Raw genomic sequence first — 21,954 nt, 5'->3', positions numbered from 1 at the left:
TGCCCTTGAGGTTTATTTCATAAAAGCGAAAGGGATTTAATTTCTTTTTGAAGTCTGGACAGCCCACGTCTTCAAAAAAAGGCTGGGTTTGGATGAAGGCCGCCCCGCAGTGCTCTGCGTCTTCAGAGCTCCCATGCCATGCATATATAGTTTATAGTTTTAAGTCGGCCCACCAGCTAGAGAAGCGCTTTTCTCAACCTTTTCAGGCTTTCATGTTTCATCATGTTTGAATTGAGGACTGCCCAAAATAATCATATTTGAACCTGGGACTGCCCACCCTGCGCGCTTGGATTTGTACTAGTACTACATTTACATAGTATTACATTTAGTTTGACTCTGTCCCATGAATATTTTTGAAAATAGCAGATCTACAAGCTCACAAAGCCTTGCAAAGCGAGGCTTTGTGAGCTTGTAGATCAGCTATTTTCAAAATGGTTGCCTCTTTCTTTTTTTCATAAAAGAAAAAATGGGAGTATTTAAAAGGTCTTAAAAGTCCTTAAATGTATATTGTAATCTGGGGACACCCCCTGCCCCCAATCATGTGGGGACCTGAACCACTGGTCAACACCCAGAATGCAACATTTGGGAATATGATTGCATTTATTGATTGATTGATTGATTGAATACATGTGACTGCTTAGTTTTTAAATGAATGGAGATTTTTTAAGACATTTGTGGTTATTGAAGATCTTGAAGATCGAAAAAAGTGAACGGATTCAATACTACCTGGACCACCATGAACTGTGACCCGTCCATTCTGTGTGTTGTTTTATAGCATCATTGACTATTTATGACTATTTATCACACTGCAATTCAGAAACAGCTGCTGGCTGCTAGCTTTAATAATAAACCAGTTTGTACAGTCTGTCTAGTGTCTATGTATCCAGCTGTCTGTCAGTGCTCAGTGTGTCTGTCTCAACTCCAAAATATTGAAACTTCAGTTTGGTCGATCATTTCTCCCCTTCAATAACAGTGTGGTTGCTATATTATAGACCAGTTGTCCTCAAAGTAGATTCCAGGGACTCTGTGGGTTCCTTTAATGGGATCTAAATTTGACCCATAAAAGTTTGTAACTCTAACTGTGTACAAATGTAACCAAATGGACCCTAACGGGTCCATTTGGCTCCATTTGTACACAGTCAGAGTTAAGGGGAGACCTTGAAATGTGAAAGTTTGAGAAACACCGACAACACACTGTCGTCCGAGAATCTTTTTCCAGCAAAGTGAAGCTGTTTTTAGTTAATCTTTGCACAACAGAAAAGTGAAGCTTTTGGTCATGCTTCACTTGACATCACAATATAAAACAAGGGTCTTCAACAGCCCTGGGTTCCGGGACCACTAGGGGGTCCTCAGGGTACAGGGGGTCCTCCAAATCTTTGTGTGGTAGAAAGCTTTTTCTCCTTTTTTACATTTCACGGGGCAAGATCATTAAGGTTGAATAGACTTTATTGACAAGAATGGAAGCATACAATATAGCAAGCAGCAGAGACATATGCGCAATATATATAGCAATACGGTAGCATCCTATAGCCTAAGCAGCAGCATGAATATACAGCATAAACTAGACTACATGCGGAGCATCAAGATTGGCGATGGATTCGGCTAACGGATCATGTGCCGCGTCCACGATAAATGATTAAGCTATAATCATCTATACGTGACTGAAGCTCTCCGCGGTCCATGATCCGAGACCCCCAGCAAGGGGATAGCCTAATCCTGAGGTGGAGTTGGGGAAGGAGGTGGGGCGCTGAGTTTAGCAACTGAAGCACTGTAGGGTTAGACACCCTAGATATACTCTGAGTGTTGGGGGGCGGAATATAATACTCCGCCCACCTGGGGGCGCGCGCCAACCTCTTAAATCTCACCCCCCGAACTGGCTACGTCATTCTTCCTGCGCCTAATTTCACGGGGCAAGATCATTAAGGTTGAATAGACTTTATTGACAAGAATGGAAGCATACAATATAGCAAGCAGCAGAGACATATGCGCAATATATATAGCAATACGGTAGCATCCTATAGCCTAAGCAGCAGCATGAATATACAGCATAAACTAGACTACATGCGGAGCATCAAGATTGGCGATGGATTCGGCTAACGGATCATGTGCCGCGTCCACGATAAATGATTAAGCTATAATCATCTATACGTGACTGAAGCTCTCCGCGGTCCATGATCCGAGACCCCCAGCAAGGGGATAGCCTAATCCTGAGGTGGAGTTGGGGAAGGAGGTGGGGCGCTGAGTTTAGCAACTGAAGCACTGTAGGGTTAGACACCCTAGATATACTCTGAGTGTTGGGGGGCGGAATATAATACTCCGCCCACCTGGGGGCGCGCGCCAACCTCTTAAATCTCACCCCCCGAACTGGCTACGTCATTCTTCCTGCGCCTAATTTCACGGGGCAAGATCATTAAGGTTGAATAGACTTTATTGACAAGAATGGAAGCATACAATATAGCAAGCAGCAGAGACATATGCGCAATATATATAGCAATACGGTAGCATCCTATAGCCTAAGCAGCAGCATGAATATACAGCATAAACTAGACTACATGCGGAGCATCAAGATTGGCGATGGATTCGGCTAACGGATCATGTGCCGCGTCCACGATAAATGATTAAGCTATAATCATCTATACGTGACTGAAGCTCTCCGCGGTCCATGATCCGAGACCCCCAAAGAAGGAAGGACGGCGTCCTAACCCCCCAAAACACGCAATGCTTCCGAATCCATGAGCAGTCTTAACCGATCGGTGAAGATGGCTTAGCTTCCGCGGTCCTAACAGCCTGAACACAGCTTTGTGAACAGAAGCGCGAAATAACTAAACTGACAACTATAGCAAACTGACAACTATAGCGTACATTGCTATGCACCCCAGTACTCAGAAAACGGCTCCTTTAAGAAGCCTGGCTTGTGCAGCAACCTATTAATTTAATTAAACTCTCCCCCTTCCCAACACACCTTGCTTTGCAGAAGAGAACGCCATAAAACGAAGGGCTCTGTCCCTCCGCGAGACGTACTTCTTTTAGCGATTACTGCTGAGCTGAAGCAATTGAAATATGTACTGACTAACTCTGAACTCTAGAGCGCTATTGTATACTAGAACGAGCAAGCAAGGAATACGCGGCAGTACCAAAAGTATTAAAATTTTGCAGCTTGCCTAAAGCCAACCAATGATAAGAAAGGTAGCCTTAGTGAACTTTTTAGCGATGCTAAAGTGGACATGAGCAACTAGAAATAACACTAATTAAAGACCTGTGAAGCGCAACAGAGCAGCACGTAAACATGCAACCTATCAGGGGCGGGTGCCCCGATTAAACGCAGCAGCAATTGAGCACGCAACCTATCGGGGGCACATGCCCCTGGTAAACGCAGCAGAAGCAGCATAGTGAAACCCTATGGAACAACCCTGCTAATAGTGCCTGCAGCACTATTAGCATCAGCAGCAGAAGCGTTAACTGAAGCGCGTCCAACTCCAGCTTGGAACCATCACGCTTCGGTCAGTCCTGTGTTGTGTGTGCTTGATAGCTGGGCGTGCAGGATCGGGCCGCAAATCTGGCAGCTCTCTCCGGGGTTCGTGTGACGAGGACGTCGGGCAGACAGCCCGGTGTTCAGCATGGACATGAAAGGACAGAAGGGAGAGTTAGTTCTGCGACTGACACTGGTGTACCTTCCCTGATTTGACTGCGAGCTGCAGTCTTCAGAGGCCATGTGCTAGTCACATCTTAAGCCTGGCCTTGGTGACCGCATGTGCTTGCTGCGGAAAATACAATCTTAGCTTTAGCTGACCATAACAATGAAACCACGCCTAGGGTCGCTGACTTTTAGGATCACCGAGAAATTTTCGCAGCCCACAGAGCGCTCTGCTGCAGAGTCTGCTGCTGCACAAATAAGAATCTCCACGAGATACACGACTTGACCTTTTAAGGCAAGCTATGCAAGCCTAGAGAGCGGCTAAAGCCCAACATTCAGTACAAGTAAGTCGCTGCTATGTAACTATGATTGCCTATTATTAGCAAGCTTAGAGAGCGGCTGAACGCTCACGGAATCGAACGAGCAAATGCGTTGCCATTTACCTGCTAGAGTGTGGCTCCTCAGCGCATCTGGGAAAGCTGCAGCCGGCGAGAGGAATGGAGTTCCCACCGCTGGTGCCGAAACCGCAGCTTCCCATGTTCCCTTGCGACCTGGCGGTGGCGACGACGGTCACAGCCTGACAGCGCCCCCGGAAGATGGGCCGGCACCACGGCTTCCAGCACGACGCAGCGCTGGTTCATGCTCATGGTAGCAGCAGCAACAGCATTAACTGATGCTGTAGCGGGTGGACGGGCAGCCGGACGGGAGGGCCGACAGGCAGGTGGGAAGGCAGGCAGGCGGGAAGGCAGGCAGGCGGGCTGGCGGCAGGCCACTTCCGTCTGCTGAATATGGCGCGTGCAGGCAGGCGGGCGGGCAGGCAGGCGGGCGGGCGGGCAGGCTGGCAGCTCATGGTAGCGGCAGAGGCAGCGGAAACTGCAGTTGGCCCTCTCCAGTGCTAACCGACTCCCGACTGGTCTCATGGAACTATACAGTAGTGGACGAAACTATAAAGATAAACATGTTAGCAGAAAACACTCAGCCGCTGCAGCGCGACGCTGCCATGATGACATGCTGTAGCAGCCGCTAGCAGCAGCTCCAGCAAGAAGCTGAAAGGACAAACAAGATGTTAGCAGCAACATGTAGCAGCCGTGGCCCGAAGCTATAAAGAAAAGCGCGATTTAGTGGAACATGTAGCCGCTTTAGCATAAAGCTGCAATGCTAACCTGATGCCGTGGCAGGGGGCATGCCGCAGCTCCGGCCTGGAGCTGCAATGATAAATATGTTAGCAGAAAACCTCAGCAGCTGCAGCGCCATGCTGCTATGGCGACCTGCTGTAGTAGCAGCTATGCAGCAGCTCCAGCACGAGCTGAAAAATAAACCTCATGTTAGGGTTAGGAAACCTGAAAAATAAACATAATGTTAGGGTTAGGAACCTGAAAAATACAACGTAGACCTGGTGTTAGCCGCGCCCCTTATAGCCGCCGCAGCGAGACGCTGTTGAGAAAAGTGATTTAGCTGAACCTGTGCCGCTTTAGCCTGGAGCTGCCATACTGGAGCAGAAATGACAACATGTTAGCAGAAACACTCAACACCCTGGTAACAGCTTGACATGCAGTAGAAACAATAACTTGCTGAAATAATAAACAGAATGTTAGCAACCAACAAGTATTAGCTTTAGCATGAGCTGAAAGAAAACATGATGCAGCCTTTTTACAAGCATCAGCCTTAGCTGTACTTATTAGCAGTTATGCTAGCACGCCGCCGCAGGTTGAGTGGAGCTACCAATAGCTGAAACTATAGGAGACATTAGTATCTGACTGAAGCAGCGGCAGCAAGAGCCACTAGCACCATAATGTGCCCATTTTAGCCTCCAAGATAGCGGCACCACGGATAAGGAGAAATCCTGGATATGCACATGATGTTACAACAGTCATGTAGCAGCTTGAGCGTGAGCTGTAAACCAGCACTGAAGCCGAGTGCAGCAGCTACGGAAACACTACTAGAACATACAGTGAGCTATGTGACCCAATACTATAACCTTACGGACCAGCAGTGCTCTAGCCTGGAGCTGTAATGATACGAATAATTTAGTATCTGAAGCTGATGAGCTGCAGCTGATGGATGCTGAAACTGAAGAGAATATTTAGCTGGAGCTACCAAGCATTTAGAGAAGACTACGATTCCCTGCATGCACTAGCGAGTTCAACTGGTGACGTCAAGACCGACAGCACGCCTAGCGTTAGCGGACGCAAAACATTGTTTGCACGTAAACTGTGGCAACCATGAGCTTGCGGGTTTTCCTCCTTCCAGGAGCCCACGCAGACATACAAGCGACAGGAACCATTTAGTAGCAGCAGCTGTTTATAGAGGCAACGTTTTCAGACGGGGCCATACTTGCGCCTAGAACATGGCTAGCAAGCTGTTTTACCAACTAGCAGCTATCCTTACATTAGTTAAAGCTAGCCGGCTAACAACAAGCAAAGCTAGCCCCTGGCTGACTGCAAGGAAGGAACGCTGCTCAACAGTAGCAGATACGGCTGACAAAATACACCAATACGCCACTGTTCCCGACAAATACACCACTGTTCCCGATAAGCACAAGCAACTGAGTTGACCTTAGCGAACGGTCGCAAGCAAGCCAAGCACAATGAAGTTATTTTAACGTTAGCCAGGAGCCGCAACTGCTCCCGTCTCGATCTGTAGTATGCAAACTCAGCTGGAAAGAGCACCATTACCTTGATGAAGCAGTAGTTAGAAGTAGACCTCGGCCGTGTTTACCACAACAACGAACCCAACCTTTATGCCATAATCCTTGCCTTGAACCCAGCCTGGACAGCCGCTAATCTTTAGCAACGTTAGCTAAACCCATAAGCACCTTAAATTAGCATTAGCAACAAACGACTGCCACATTAGACTGTAGCACGGAATTCAGCTGGGTTTGACATGCTAGCGAACTACATATCCCATCCCCAGCGCTTAGTATGCGTTGACGACGTCATGCCGTAAACCACCGCTTGACATGAACTCGGCTAGCTCGGATGCTAGGTGAATGCTGCCGATACGAACAACAACCTACAAACTGAATCCTCCTGGCGTGTTTCATACTTGCTACGGGGCCACGTTTTCACGCGGGCCGCCGCTCTATGCCTTGACGTGGCTAGCACGTTGTTTTACCAGCTAACAGCATCCTTACCGGAGTAGCCGGCTAGCAATAGCCACTGGCTAGCTCCTGGCTGACTATACATTGAACCTGTTGCTCCACGCTAGCCGATACGGCCCGTGCAGTCGCAAAAAACACTGTCGCTATCATCGACAAACCCAACGACTGAGATTACCTTAACTCATGGTAGCCCAGTAAAGGCCCACCAGGGCACGAAATAAGTTAGCATTTAGCCCGTAGCCACAGCCAACTTCTATGATACTGAGTTTACCTTTAGCAACGTTAGCAAGCCTGTAGCGCCTTTAAAATAGCTTTAGCAACAAACAACTGAAGTACAAAAATCAGCTAGGCACCAGCAATGATAGCAAGAAATATGAACCTTGAAACAGTAGTACAGAATCCAGCGATTACCAGAAAGACACTCTCAGACTTCCCATACAACCTGGCCAAGAACACAGCTTCTTAATTTGGCAGCTAAGAACATGATTTGAGCGATAGTAAAAGCAGAAACAGCCGGAAATACTCAGCCAAGTTAGGCACCCTCTCCGCGTGGTGGCAGCAGCACAGCTACCTGCAAGCAACAAGTGTGGCACCTGTGTGTGTCCTGTAGCGCTGAGTTTAGCAACTGAAGCACTGTAGGGTTAGACACCCTAGATATACTCTGAGTGTTGGGGGGCGGAATATAATACTCCGCCCACCTGGGGGCGCGCGCCAACCTCTTAAATCTCACCCCCCGAACTGGCTACGTCATTCTTCCTGCGCCTAATTACCTGAATCCTAGCATCCATATTCTGAGAACTTTAGCCAAAACGTGCTCAACGCCTCATGCTGCGAGGCGTTGTGAGCTTGTAGATCGGCTATTTTCAGCAAAGATGTTTGGTGTAGAGGGTAAAAGGAGCAGACTAAGTACAGATTGAAATGTCAAGTTATGTATTGACGGTTCAAGTGGTTAAATACGTATCTGAAAACACAAATTGACATGAATCCAAAATACAATGATGATTGTGCTGTCAAACAATGGAACTATATGGAATCTATGAACAGGTTGTGGTGGTCCCTGCTTCATCTCTCTCTCAACTAAGGGGTCCTCGACCTGAAAACGTTGAAGAGCCCTGATATAAACGGTAAGACAGATTTGTTTTTTGGCCTCATGATAATATGAATGGTTTACTGGTGTCTTTGAAAAAGGTGTTATTCCCAACCTTCAAGTTGTCTCTTATTTTTTGGCTGGTCGGCTATGAGAACGTTCATCACAGCTCTCTGTCACGTCCGAAGAGAACAGGCTTTGGCGTTTGCAGCCAAGACAACGATTCTATTGGACTGCCTGTTTTAAAAAATGTGTTAATGAGGATTATTGTAATCATACAGATGGAGAGACTCAATTTTGCATAGATCCAAGTCGCACAAGCAATATTCGTATATTGGGGCCCTATAGGCTATTAAGAGGAATGGGGAACATAAAGTATAGATGCAAATGAATGGAAGGATAGCATTGACAGTCTCCAGTCTGTCAATGACAACACCTCCTGTAAACCTGTAAACAAGTGCCCTCTCCAGACCATGAATTCAGTTTTTACTTTGGTGAAAGAAATGCAAATGCCCTCTTTCCATGCCATACCTGAAGGCGGCATCCAAGAGAATGAATTGCCTTGTCCAAACTCTCCTGAACTTGAATGCAGCATCTTATGTTGAAAGAATTGGTCTCTCTGTGTAGAAATTCATGCCGTTACGCCACATCTCCAGTATTAACTTGATTATGCTTAGTTCAGTGTGGTATCAAGTACCGAAAATAGCAGACCTCCAAGCTTTTCACCAAAAGGCCATTTTAGGAATTTCAGCCCCTGCCTCTCCTCTCCTCTCCTCTCCTCTCCTCTCCTCTCCTCTCCTCTCCTCTCCTCTCTCTCTGGCGTGGCTCCAGCAGATGGAAGTGGTAGTTAACAGGGCTCACAGGGAGTGGGGGAGGCAGGGGGAGAAAAGGAGGACAAAAGGCAATGAGGCAGACAGGAAGAAAGGACAGAAGGTGAACCACTGGGGGGTAGAGGAAGAGAAGAAAGACAGTGAGAGATAATGACAGGACTGTGGTGGACTCCATGGGAGGGAGGGAGGGAGAGAGAGAGAGAGAGAGAGAGAGAGAGAGAGAGAGAGAGAGAGAGAGAGAGAGAGAGAGAGAGAGAGAGAAATGCTGACAGAGCCAACTAAGACCAATAAGGCTTTAAGTTATTGGTCATTAACAAGGGAGAGAGACGGAGAGGAGATATGGAGAGGATATTGGAGAGAGAGGAGGAATGGAGAGAGAGAGAGAGAGAGAGAGAGAGAGAGAGAGAGAGGGGGAGAGAGAGAGAGAGAGAGAGAGAGAGAGAGAGAGAGAGAGAGAGAGAGTGGGGTTATGTGTGGTCATCCATTCCTTTGGGACAGAGCCATGCTGTTCTCAGATCAGTGATGTGGTCTTTTCGGACACAGCCCCCAGCTTTACCATTACAATTTTTACAATTTAGGCGCTCAGCAGACACTCTTAAACCAGAGCATTTTACTGAGTAAGCTAGGTAAACACAAGGTAATGTACATCAAAGGCATAGAGACAGCTTTACAAATGTGAAGCTGATCTCAGAGTCAGAACTGACGATTATCACTTAATCTGAACTCAGATTAAGGATAATGTGTTACTGAAACAGAATGAAATGTGTCACATGTACCTGAATTTTATGTTTTCTCTTCTCCCCTCTTTTTATTATTTTACTTTTGCCTGTTTTTGGATATTAGCAGAGGATACAGACATACAGACAGACAGGCAGGCAGGCAGGCAGACTGATTGCAGCTGTCAGGACCTGAGTAAGCGGTGCAGGGGAAATAGCATTTCTAGAAAAAATAAAAATCTTAATAGCCTTCGTATATCATTTCTGCTAAATAAAGTGTTGCAATGTGTGTGTGTGTGTGTGTGTGTGTGTGTGTGTGTGTGTGTGTGTGCGTGCGTGCGTGCGTGCGTGCGAGCGTGTCCTCATGTTTTGGTTCAAGTGGTTTTGATACTTTCAGTTACAGCTCAACACACGAGTGCTTGAGTGGCATATGATGGCTTGGGTGGCACTGAGTGGCATATGATGCATACCCTATTCAAATCTCGAAACATTCAGGTCTTTACTGCTATTATTGGCAAAAACTGTGCAAGTGCTGACATTTTTACCATTTAGCTAATAGAGAAAATACTTTGCAAGGCGACATGATGTGAGCTTGGCTCTACGCAGTTGCGTTGAGCCCCTAGAGCCCCAATAGTGTGAAGCAGAGCCCTCTAGGCTCTGGCATGAAGTAGGGGCTACCTCTATTTCCAGTACACTTTCAAAATAAACATGTGTTGAATGATCAATAGTAGGCTATAGATGAAAAAATAAATAAATAAAAACTACTACTGTAGCTTTCAATGGAGGCCCTGTTGACGGTCATGCGTCTATCTCTCTCCGTGTGCGTCACCGTGCGTGAGAACAACGGACATAAAGGAATATAACCAAACCACCAAGACAATGTAGGCTTGAGGCCCTTTCCCACTGGGCGCGGTAACGATAAAAGATGTTTTTGTGGATGGCAGCGCCCACAACACAACAATAAATCCACCATAATTGATGTGAACGCCAACATATCGTTATCTTTAACGCGTCAGGTGGGAATGAGCCTTAATGCATTAAACTGCGTCCTCTTGTCCTCCTTGCAGCGGCTCGTGAGTGGTTACTAAATATTAAAGGTGATACACCATGCATTTAAAAAGTATTTATGTCATATTGTTTATGTCCCAAAAAACGTTTTTCAAAAGGTTTGAGGATAAATTACCACTCCTGAATATATATATATTTTTTTGACATTTTTGAATGGCTCTCAGAGCATTTTCAGCTGCAGTACCACCTTTGGCCTGAACTACCCCACGGCCGATGATGACGTCATCATCGGCAGCAAATCTGGATAGCCTGTTTTGAGAACCCGTGGGATACTTTTAACCTTCGCCTTCTCAAAACCAGAGAAAGACACAACGGTCAAAAATGGGACTTTGTGAGGATAGAAGTGCTAGTGGGACCCCAAAAAAAGGTTTTAAAATAGGAAAAGTGAAATTTCATGGTGTATCACCTTTAAAGTAAATGTTAGTAAAGAGTAGGCTAATGATGATCTAATGCTGCTGGCTAATGTTGCACTGTTGTGTAGGCTACAGAAGACCACTGTTTCCAAACACTGGGGTCGGGACCCATGCATGGGTCGCAGACACATTATGGGTCCTGAAAATAGCCGATCTACAAGTTCACAACGCAGCGCGAAGCGACTTGTTGTGAGCTTGTACATGTAGATCTACTATTTTGACTATAGTAGTTTGGGTCCTGGGCAAACGTCAAACCTTTCTTGGGTCACGGCCACGGGCTAAAACGTTTAGGAACCACTGATGTAAAGTAACTAAGTAGATTACTCAAGTATCTTAAGTGCAATTTGACTTGAGTATTTCCAATTTCCAATCATTTTACTTCTACTCCACTCCATCTGCCTATTTTCAAATATTTCATAGGCTGCTTTTAATTTTGGTACTTAAAAGTATTTCCCTTTGGTTCCTGTAATGACCCGCAAAATAATGCCTAGGGTAAGGTCAGCACATATTATCACACCAAACCGGTATTGCAAAAATAGATGGATTTTTATTACAATATGGTCAGTTTAGTGTTTGTTTACAGAATCTTCTCTTTTCCTTTTTAACAATGTATCAAAAAGTCATAGCAAACAAAAAAGTACTAATAGGCTTTGATATAAGTTAGTAAATCTGAGAGGATTGTTTAGCAGTAAGCTCATTAAAGCGACCGGCGGCATAAGGCCGCGGCCCAACACAGTGCTTCACAAACACTGACAATAAACACACAGGCTGGCCAAAACACAACTTATCAAGAAACGAAAATAATAGGCTAATTAGAAGGATAACGAAAAGGATCACAACTCAACCAAACAAGACCTTTCCGAAGGGTCAGGAACACAACAGTAATTCAAAATAAACAAAAGGTGCGGCTCAGCGGGGAGGCTGCTGGTGGCAAGACTCGTGTGGTATGGCAAACGTCGCCATTTTATAGCAGTGGCAGTGGGCGGGGACGTCTCCCTTTCCGCTGCCGTCACTCCTCATCATCACTCTCCAACCAACCGACCCATCTCATTCTCCCCACACTTCTGCTGTCGCTGCCCGGATTGGCAGGCCCCTGAACCCGCCTCCCCTCCATCCACTGTACCAGGGATTACAGCAGCCAGATCACGGCAGACAGCAGAATACACCATATGATAATAATACCATTACTCATAATAATAACAATAATGATAATAGGGCACCAGCCCTGACAGTTCCCCATCCAGAATCCATCCATCCATCCATCTTCAACCGCTTATCCGGAATCGGGTCGCGGGGGTAACAGTTCCAACTGAGTATACCGAGGTGTTCCCAAGCCAGTTTGGAGATATAATCCTTCCATCTGGTCTTTGGTTTGCCACGGGGTCTCCTCCCAGTGGGACGCGCATCGAGGACCTTCCTAGGAAGGCGCTTGGGAGGCATCAGTACTAGATGCCCGAACCACCTAAGCTGACTCCTTTCCAAGTGTAGGAGCAGCGGTTCTACTCCAAGTCCCTCTCGGGTGACTGAACTTCTCACCCTATCTCTAAGGGAGATACCAGCCACCTGTGGAAGAGGAAACCCATTTCGGCCGCTTGCACCCGCGACCTTATACTTTCGGTCATGACCCACACTTCATGACCATAGGTGAGAGTAGGAACGAAGATTGCTCGGTAGGGGTAAATCGACTATAATATTTTTTTTTTGTCTTAGGAATGCAACAAATACAAAAACATATTATTGAACTCAAGTCTCCATGGTGTGAGTAATCAATAGAAGAATTGGCGGTGAACTACTCCTTTAAGTGGGGTTCAGGGACCCTTATGGCTGCTTGAGGGGGTTCCATAAGTACCCTTTCGGGTCTGTAACTCTTGAGACTGAACAAATGGAACCAAGTGGACCAGTACAGGTCTATTTAGTTCCATTTGTACATTCTCCGATTCGTGGGAGTCCTTGGAATTGAGAAGTTTGAGAACCACCGCACTAGAAGAAGCTCCCTGCTCCATGACAGACCCGAGTGAGACACTGGAGTGATGCAAGTCACCGAATCAAAGCTTTGAAGTTTCAATTTGCGCTGCAGTATCGGAAACTCCAGCGACGATCCCTGCAATTAAGAAGAAAATAAATAAATCATTCCACAGCATAATTTGTCTTAAGTTATAAAATATATCTTAGAACTGCAGTCCATATAGTCTTGTGAATTAGGCTACTAAAGAAAAAAGGCACAAAAAAGGAAAGAAAAAAGATTAAAAGAAAAAGCCTGTGTCTGCAAAACTGAAACAGTGCAGTGCAATAATGTGTGCGTGTGTGCATGCATGTTTTCACAACCCACTAAGCACGCCGTCTAAAAGTTGTCTAATAGTGGTATAGATTTAGTTTTTTTTGTCGTCTAAACTTAGACTAGACGACTAATAGACGTCTAATAGTCGTCTAAATATAGACGGTCTGCATTTAGACGACTATTAGACGTCTATTAGTCGTCTAGTTTAAGTTTAGACAACAAAAAAACTTTCAAATCTATACCACTATTAGACCACTTTTAGACGGCGTGCTTAGTGGGACAGGACTTACTCGTAGTGGTTATCGTGATGGCTGGCGGCTCCTGTCACATAGTCCCTGGCCCCGGGGACCTGCCACTTGAAGTCGGCGTCCCACTCGTTGACCTCCGGGGTTCTCAGGGGCTTGCTCAAGGTCAGCCCGGGCGCCGTACAGCAGAAGTACTTCCAGCTGAAATGAATGACGGGGAGAATTATTTATTAAGAGGCGGTGCCATAGTTTTGTACTTTTTCTGGTTTTCATGTGTCTAGGAGGTTGACAGTACTTCTATGGGGCTGTTAAGTCTGACATCATTTTGTAGGCAGAGGAGAACTTTTGCCTCCCCAAAAAGCGAATCTTTTTACTATTTGTACTATTTACTAATTTTTCTTCTCTTTCTTGTTGACAGGAAAGTGGTAGAATTATACTTTAGTCGTTATTTTTGTCTCGGATCTGTTGAAATAGCGAGGGACAGATATTGACCATAAATCTGCTTGGAGGTCTGACTACAAAATGATGTCACAGCTTAAAAGCCCCTGGTGTGGTTGTTATGAGCAATTTTGTATTCCCTTGGTATTTTTTTTTTGTTTGAGCGGTGGTAGACCGCTCCATAGCATGGCTGTGTGTGTGTGTCTGTAGCCTGTACATGTCATATTTTGCCATAGCATTGTGTGTGTATGTGTCTGTAGCCTGTACATCCTAGACTTAAATCCAACGGGAGTACGACCTATGGGGCAGTCCCCATTCTTTGTGGCACGGAATTAACTTGTAAGTTGTTTTGAAATAGTAATTAATTGACCACATTTAAATTCCATAAATGTGGTCAATTAATCATGACAGAGCCTATTCAAAAATATGCCACCGTGTTTTGAAATAGTAATTAATTGACCACATTTAAATTCCATAAATGTGGTCAATTAATCATGACAGAGCCTATTCAAAAATATGCCACCGGGTTGTGTATCGCCGGTCCTGGTAATCCGGGATACGCGCGCATCAATCTATCAGGCTCCTTTAGTCGGCTACATGGGTGTATCACTGCCGGCCACGGTTAGGCAAAAATGAAGAAAAAGAAATGACCACACATATGACGTTTAAACAACTAAATATTATGCCAAATATCTTAAAAGTGAATTCCGTGGAACACAAAAAAGAAGTTTGAGAGAAGGTAAGGAATACAGCAGTGATGACCGATGTCTGGCTTTTTTTCCATTTCCATTCGAAAACCCTTGGCTCGGCTCCGCACTCAGTAGTGCTGTCCCATTTCACAGGCAAAATTTGTGTCCTACGCGCACTCATTCATTTACGGTCTGTAGAAACCAATGACATCGCTCTATCCCAGGGGTTGGCAACCCAAAATGTTGAAAGAGCCATATTGGACTAAAGAAACTAAAAACAAATCTGTCTGGAGCCGCAAAAAAATATAAAAGCCTTCATTTTGTATTTATCATTTACAAAATGAACTAAACTAGTGAAAACAGCCGATCTACAAGCACACAACGCCTCGCACCGCGAGGTGTTGTGTGCTTGTAGATCTGCTGTTTTCACTACTTTTGTGCGCCAGTCTACTTTGCGAGAAAAAAAATATATATATACAAATTTGAAACTTGGAGATATATTAGCCTACTGTCAAAATGACTAAGTAGGCTACAAATACATAATGAGCATTACATGTAATATTTATTTAGCATTGGAATATTTATACAGCATTGGAAAGCATTAAGAGTGTTTGTGTCATGTTTGTCCTCCTACAGAAACCATATTAAAACAAAATATATATATATTTTTTCCCTTAATACATTTTTTAAAAAGCTCCAGGGAGCCACTAGGGTGGCGCTAAAGAGCCGCATGCGGCTCTGGAGCCGCGGGTTGCTGACCCACGCTCTATCCATTTGTCTTTACAGTCTATGCCCCCCCCCCCCCTCTGGTTCCTAAGGCTACAACGGCCCCCCCTTACCGTCGGTCTTCAGAGTCATTGTCATGGTGGCTGGACATCCCTGCCATCAGGTAGTTCAAGCGGCACTGGAAGTCGAAGGCCTGATCGAAGTCGTTGGTGAAGCCCGACCAGTAGCAGTCGCTGAACTCCACGGCACTCTTACAGCCGACCTTCCACTTGCGATCCTCGTGATGGTTGTGGTGTTCACTGTGAAGAGGATTACAAAACAAATTATGGAATGGAGGGTGGTAATATTGATACTGAGTGATCATAAGTTATTTGTGGCTTAAATCCCAAACCCAACCCTAAGCATAACCTAAACCTTGACCTCAACCAAAACCTTAACTTTAAGGACAACTTCCCGCATTTTCAACCTTGTAGGGATATTTCACTTTTGAAAAACAAAATGACACACACACACACACACACACACACACACACACACACACACACACACACACAGTACACAACACTATTCATGCACATATAACATGGCTGTGGGTCGGGCTGCTTCAGACAGATTGCAGAGAGACATAACAGACAGTCAGGCAGACGGACGGACGGACGGACGGACGGACGGACGGGCGGGCGGGCGGGCGGGCAGACAGACAGACAGACAGACAGACAGACAGACAGACAGACCGGCAGACAGACAGACATACATACAGACAGACAGAAAGACAGGCTACCTTGCAATCTGGGCGACAGCAGAGCCATTGGGACACACAACATACAGAGGCTCGTCAAAGCAGTTGTTCCATGCAGACACTCTCTCTCCAGCTGTGGGAAATAAAGAAGATGGCATGGTGAGGGTATGTGGTTCTCAACCTGTAGGTCGGGACTCCCAGTGGGGGTCCTCAAATTATTTTGAGGGGGTCCCCAGATCATTAACTTAATGTGCAACATTGTTTTCTCACTCAACAGTAAACACTTGATTTAAATCAATCAATAATAGACACATTTCCCTTCAGAAAAGTGTGTAACCTCTCTCACCTGCTATCTCTCTCTTAAGCTGGTTTATTTCACTTTGCAATTTGTTTTTCTCCCGGATCACGTTGTCATAGCTGGTCTTCAGTTGGTCTCTCTCCCGGATCACGTTGTCATAGCTGGTCTTCAATTGGTCTCTCTCCCGGATCATGTTGTCATAGCTGGTCTTCAGTTGGTCTCTCTCCTGGATCACGTTGTCATAGCTGGTCTTCAATTGGTCTCTCTCGAGGGTCATGTTGTTGCTGGTCTTCAATTGGTCTCTCTGTAGGGTCATGTTGTCATAGCTGGTCTTCCATTGGTCTCTCTCCAGGGTCATGTTGTCATAGCTGGTCTTCCATTGGTCTCTCTGCAGGGTCATGTTGTCATAGCTGGTCTTCCATTGGTCTCTCCCCAGGGTCATGTTGTCATAGCTGGACTTCCATTGGTCTCTCTCCAGGGTCATGTTGTCATAGCTGGGCTTCCATTGGTCTCGCTCGAGGGTCATGTTGTCATACTTTGTCTGCAACTCAGTAATAATGGCTGAATGATCTGCAAAGGACCAAAAGTTGACAACAATCATGAGATCAAGCATCTGTGTGGAAAAGATGCTTTGAGAAGAAGAAAACTCTATGATCCTGATCAGGTGTGTTTCTATGTGAATAGGTTGCAACATATAACAATGTATAAGTGAAGCACATTTCTATTGTTGTAAGAGCATTCATTTGACCTTTGATCAGCTGGCATACTCACTGTCCATGACCCTGTCTGTGGTTCTCACTGCTAGCAGAACACACAGCGCTGTAAGACACACTGCAGCTGCTATGAAGATGCTTCTCTCAACGTTGATGGCTCTCTGGATACCTGGAGGATAATGGTCTCTGGGATTGTCTACGTTGATGTAGACTTCATCCTCCTCCATCTCTACCCTCTCCTCCCTGTCTCCTCCAACATACCACACCCTCCTGGATCTGTCTGGCCTGCCAGACATCTGAAGGAATGACACCAAAACACAACTCCAGTTATTAAGTACACGCTTGTAATGTACACATTATGCATTAAAGGGGAAGACCACCCATTTTCAATATTGAACTATGTCATTAACCCTGCAAGGCCCAGCGTTGCTTTTTGGCAACATTTTTTAAATCATTTTTTAAAAAATGTTATAATTAGTTTTCCTGTTCTTTTTTCACATTAACATCATCACTAAATCCTATTGTTTAGTATTACAATGCCATTGGCCATGATATTTGCATATAAATACGCCCCACAGAGGCTGACATTCACACTTCCCAGAGAAGTTGAAATTCCAGCGTCTGGACGAACAACATCTCACTTTTTAACTGAAGCTATTCCTCACAAAAAGTAAAGTAAAATGCCTGTAATATTGTTTTTCGTGATCATTAGAATGTCTAGAACATGTACGTGTGTTATTATTGTGAAATATCCCCAAAATGCAAATTGGAGCATGATTTATGATTTATGATTTATGGCTATAAAACCTTACAAAAACATTATTAATTTTTTAACATTACATTTTCCTGTGATTAGGACTCCTACAACACCATCTGATTTTTTTCCATTTTTTTTGGCCAGTAGAAATTAATTCGGGCCTTGGCAGGGTTAATATACCTTAGAGGAGTTATGTGGAAATAAAAAAATCAAACCTCTGTTCGAAGTGAAGCGGTGAATTCGTATTATATGTGTTCTAGATCTATACATTCTGTGATTTATACTTTCTATGTGCTTTAGTTCTAGTTCTGAATGAATGAATGATTTTGTCTGGAGAGCCAAATTGTCATGTGAAGCTTGGCCAATCCTCAATTCTTCATTCTGGACATGTACGGGACAGACAAAACTAACCAATCACAGCGCAGAGATGCAAGGGACAGGTACGGGACACACAAAGCCACACCTTGGAAGCGGCTTGCACCGCTTAAAAAAAAAAAAAACTTCCCCCTCTTCTGTGTTGCCTAGAACTGGAGGATTGAGTTTGTATTGTAAAGTACAACGGTGTGCTGTCATCACGTTGTGATTTGAAATACAAACCCCAAAATCAATCCTCCAGTACTAGGCAACACAGAAGAGGGGGAACTTTTTTTTTATTTCCACACAACTCCTCTAAGGTATAACTGCCAGATTATTTATTTATTTATTGGGTCTGGTGCCATCAAAAAGCGGCTTACCTTTGCGACGTTATAGCAGATAGACAGACATTTATTTATTTATTTATTTTATTTATTTTTTATTGTGCAATAGTGCACTTTGGTCTGCCAGGCAGCAGAGGGCGGCGTCATGTGAGAATGAATGTGAATTTGCCTGTTATGTGTTGAAGAAGAAGACCAGTCACTGGCCACAGAGCCTTACAGCCAGAGGAAATCAACAAGGAAGTGAATTGTTCTCCGTTGATCTAACACATAATGGATTTTTTACACCATCACCGCGGAAAATGTGTTTATAGTACACGGCCGCGCGACCCCTCATCAGCTTACAGTCATCAGACGAACGAACCGAACGAGCGCCGTATTGGCATCGAGGTTCTGTAAAAAATGGGGCGAACGTTAACGTTCAAAGCGTGGGGAGAGTTAATGACATAGTTCAATATTGATAATGGGTGGTTTACAATGGTGATTACAATACAATGTACTTCATTCATGTATAAGTTTAAATGTTATGTTACTCACCTTGTCCTCTGCTGTCCTACATCAGTTTTCACAGTGCAAGAGTAGACACTGATCTGCTGTCTGTGCACTTTAATATACTGTCACACCCACGCAAGAGGTCACACGTACACACACGCACGCACGCACGCACGCACGCACGCACGCACGCACACACGCACACACGCACACACACACACACACACACACACACACACACACACACACACACACACGTACAGAAACAGGGTGTTTTCAAAACACAACATCCTGCCTCCTACGGTAACTATGAGCATCACATGACTTCAGATATGATGCGATTGTAGTTCAATTCCGTTACGTCATTATGACATACTGTACACATACCAGGCTGTATGAAATTATTGTCACAATGATTAACCATAACAGGTTAATGATTACAGGAAGGCACAGAAACATCCTCTATTTGTCTATGCATATTTCTAAGCATTTCAGGGGGTTTGAACCCCCAAATCTCCCCACCCCCCTACATTTCGGCTGGCCCTTCTTTGAAACTCTGAGAGTTAGCAACCCTACACTTAACCGGCTAGATCTTGCCCTGTGTGAGTAACTACAGGCCCCTTTCGGTTTCTCAGCATACACTTACTTGGCTGGTCTGAGGAAGGTATAGAGAAGTGCTTTAGATCTTACATACGTGGCCCTGGTGTGGCTATTCTAATATTATATTATATACATATTATATTATATTATATTATATTATATTATATTATATACATGTTATATTATATTATATTATATTATATTATATTATATTATATTATATTATATTATATTATATCATTGCGACCGTTAGGTCGCAGTTTAGTATCAAAACCTCCACGGGCCGTCCGTCCATCCGTCCGTCCGTCGGTCGGTCACACGTCACACGTCACACCTTTGTTTGTGTACGGTGTGATGTCATACTGATGTCAGCAGTGTGATGTCATACTGATGTCAGCAGCTATGTCTCTATATATGGAGTTATATGTTGTTCGTGTCCAAATATGGGGCTTGTGAGGTCAGACTTAGTGAGATTCGTCGGTTATCTCCATATATGGAGGGAGAACCAGCTTATGAGCCGATGAGTTGTGTCAGAGTCGAGATCCTGCTTGCATCTAATCTGTCGGTAGATAATGCCGGTCTTATATAAGGGTCATTTGTGTACGGTGTGATGTCATACTGATGTCAGCAGTGTGATGTCATACTGATGTCAGCAGCTATGTCTCTATATATGGAGTTATATGTTGTTCGTGTCCAAATATGGGGCTTGTGAGGTCAGACTTAGTGAGATTCGTCGGTTATATTTGTGGAGATAAGCGACCAACGGTCGCTTATCTCCCGATTAGGGAGTCTTACTGGTATTATATTATATTATATTATATTAGATATTCTTAATTGTCTTCAACAATTAATGGCCAGGCCTATGGGCTTTAAAACTCATCATGTCCCCTTGAAGCTGAACAAAGGAACAAGTGCATGTTCTGAGCCCCCTCTGCATGCTCCCTGTACACCCACGCATCGGATACCAAAATGTCCTTTGTCGGCAACGGGGCGCTGTCTTTGGGTAAAATTGGAACGATACAGAGAATATTAGAGAACCACGATGAGAACCATGTAGAGTCAAACGTAATCTTCTCAGTATCGTTCCAATTTTAGTACCACTTTAACTCATGGTTCCACCTCATATAATAGTCTCAGTAGAATATAGCCTCCCAAAAAGTACCACCCCCCCCCCCCCCTTCTCGAGGGGGCCCAATAGGAAATTGGCCCCCTGTGACATAGCATGGGGCCGATTTCAAAAGAGTAACGTTCAGACACGGCCATTCAGAAAATGACTGAAATGAAAGGCAAGGCTTAGAGTTAATGAAGAGTTTTTTTGGGGGCTGGTAGAGACACTGGGAAGCCCCTTTAAGAGTATCAAAACCACACACACGTACGCATGCACACACCCTCGCACACGCACGCACGCACGCACGCACGCACGCACGCACGCATGCACACACACACACACACACACCTGCAGTCACGTGATTTCACAAGAATGATAGGCTATTTTGGTAATTTGGTAGAAATGCTATTTCCTCCCACAGCTTACTCGGTATATGACAAATGCAGAGAATCAGTTAGTCAGTCTTTCCATAATCAAGAAGCTAATATCCAGAAACAGACGAAAGTTAAAAGAAAAAGTATGTATTACTACTATTGTATTATGTAATTTATTACTCACCATGGGTTGAGTAATAAATGGAAAACTAGAAAGATACATTTGGTTGCTGTGACGTGAGTCACACTTGGATTTCCCCATTCAAGTCAAAGGGGCAAATTAATTCACTAATAATAATTAATGGAGATCTCTGTGTCAGTCCTTGGCCCTTTATGCCCATATCTTGGAATGCCCATATATGGACATGCTGTGTCAGTCGCATGTGGTCTATGATGTCAGACATCTATGATGTCAGTTATCTCCATAACTATACAACATATCTGTTAGCAAAATGCAAGGAATGGATTCCCAATGAAGCCGGTCGATTTGACATACAGCCCAAGTGTGTGCCATTTGACCAGATTGCAGGGCAATAGTCAAGACAAGACAAGGGATTTTATAACTTGCGTAATAGTTGTTAATAGTTAAAACAAAAAAATAGGCACTCCTTCTTATAATTGAGATACTTCTGCTAATTTTTATTACTATTTTATTAATGTGAGTGGCCCAAGAAAGTGTCTCATCTATTGTGACCCCCAGCAATTTGGCCTCTTTAACTTGTTCAATAGGAACTCCATGCAAAGAAACACTTAATCTGTGATCCTTTCTCTGAGCATGATTTGAGCAGATGACAAGACATTTGGTTTTGGAAATATTAAGTTTCAATCTATTTTCAGTGACCCATTTAGAAATCTGCATGACCCCCTCTTGTAGTATACTGCTGCTCAGGTCTGTGTCATTCTCTGCATAAGCATATTGTAGTGTCATCCGCATGAATTGCACAGCTAGCATTC

This window comes from Nannobrachium achirus (assembly GCF_963921795.1).
Source record: "Nannobrachium achirus genome assembly, chromosome: 2".
In the NCBI taxonomy this organism is placed as follows: Eukaryota; Metazoa; Chordata; class Actinopteri; order Myctophiformes; family Myctophidae; genus Nannobrachium; species Nannobrachium achirus.
The sequence above is the reverse complement of the archived record's forward strand: the minus strand, read 5'-3'. Positions refer to the sequence as shown.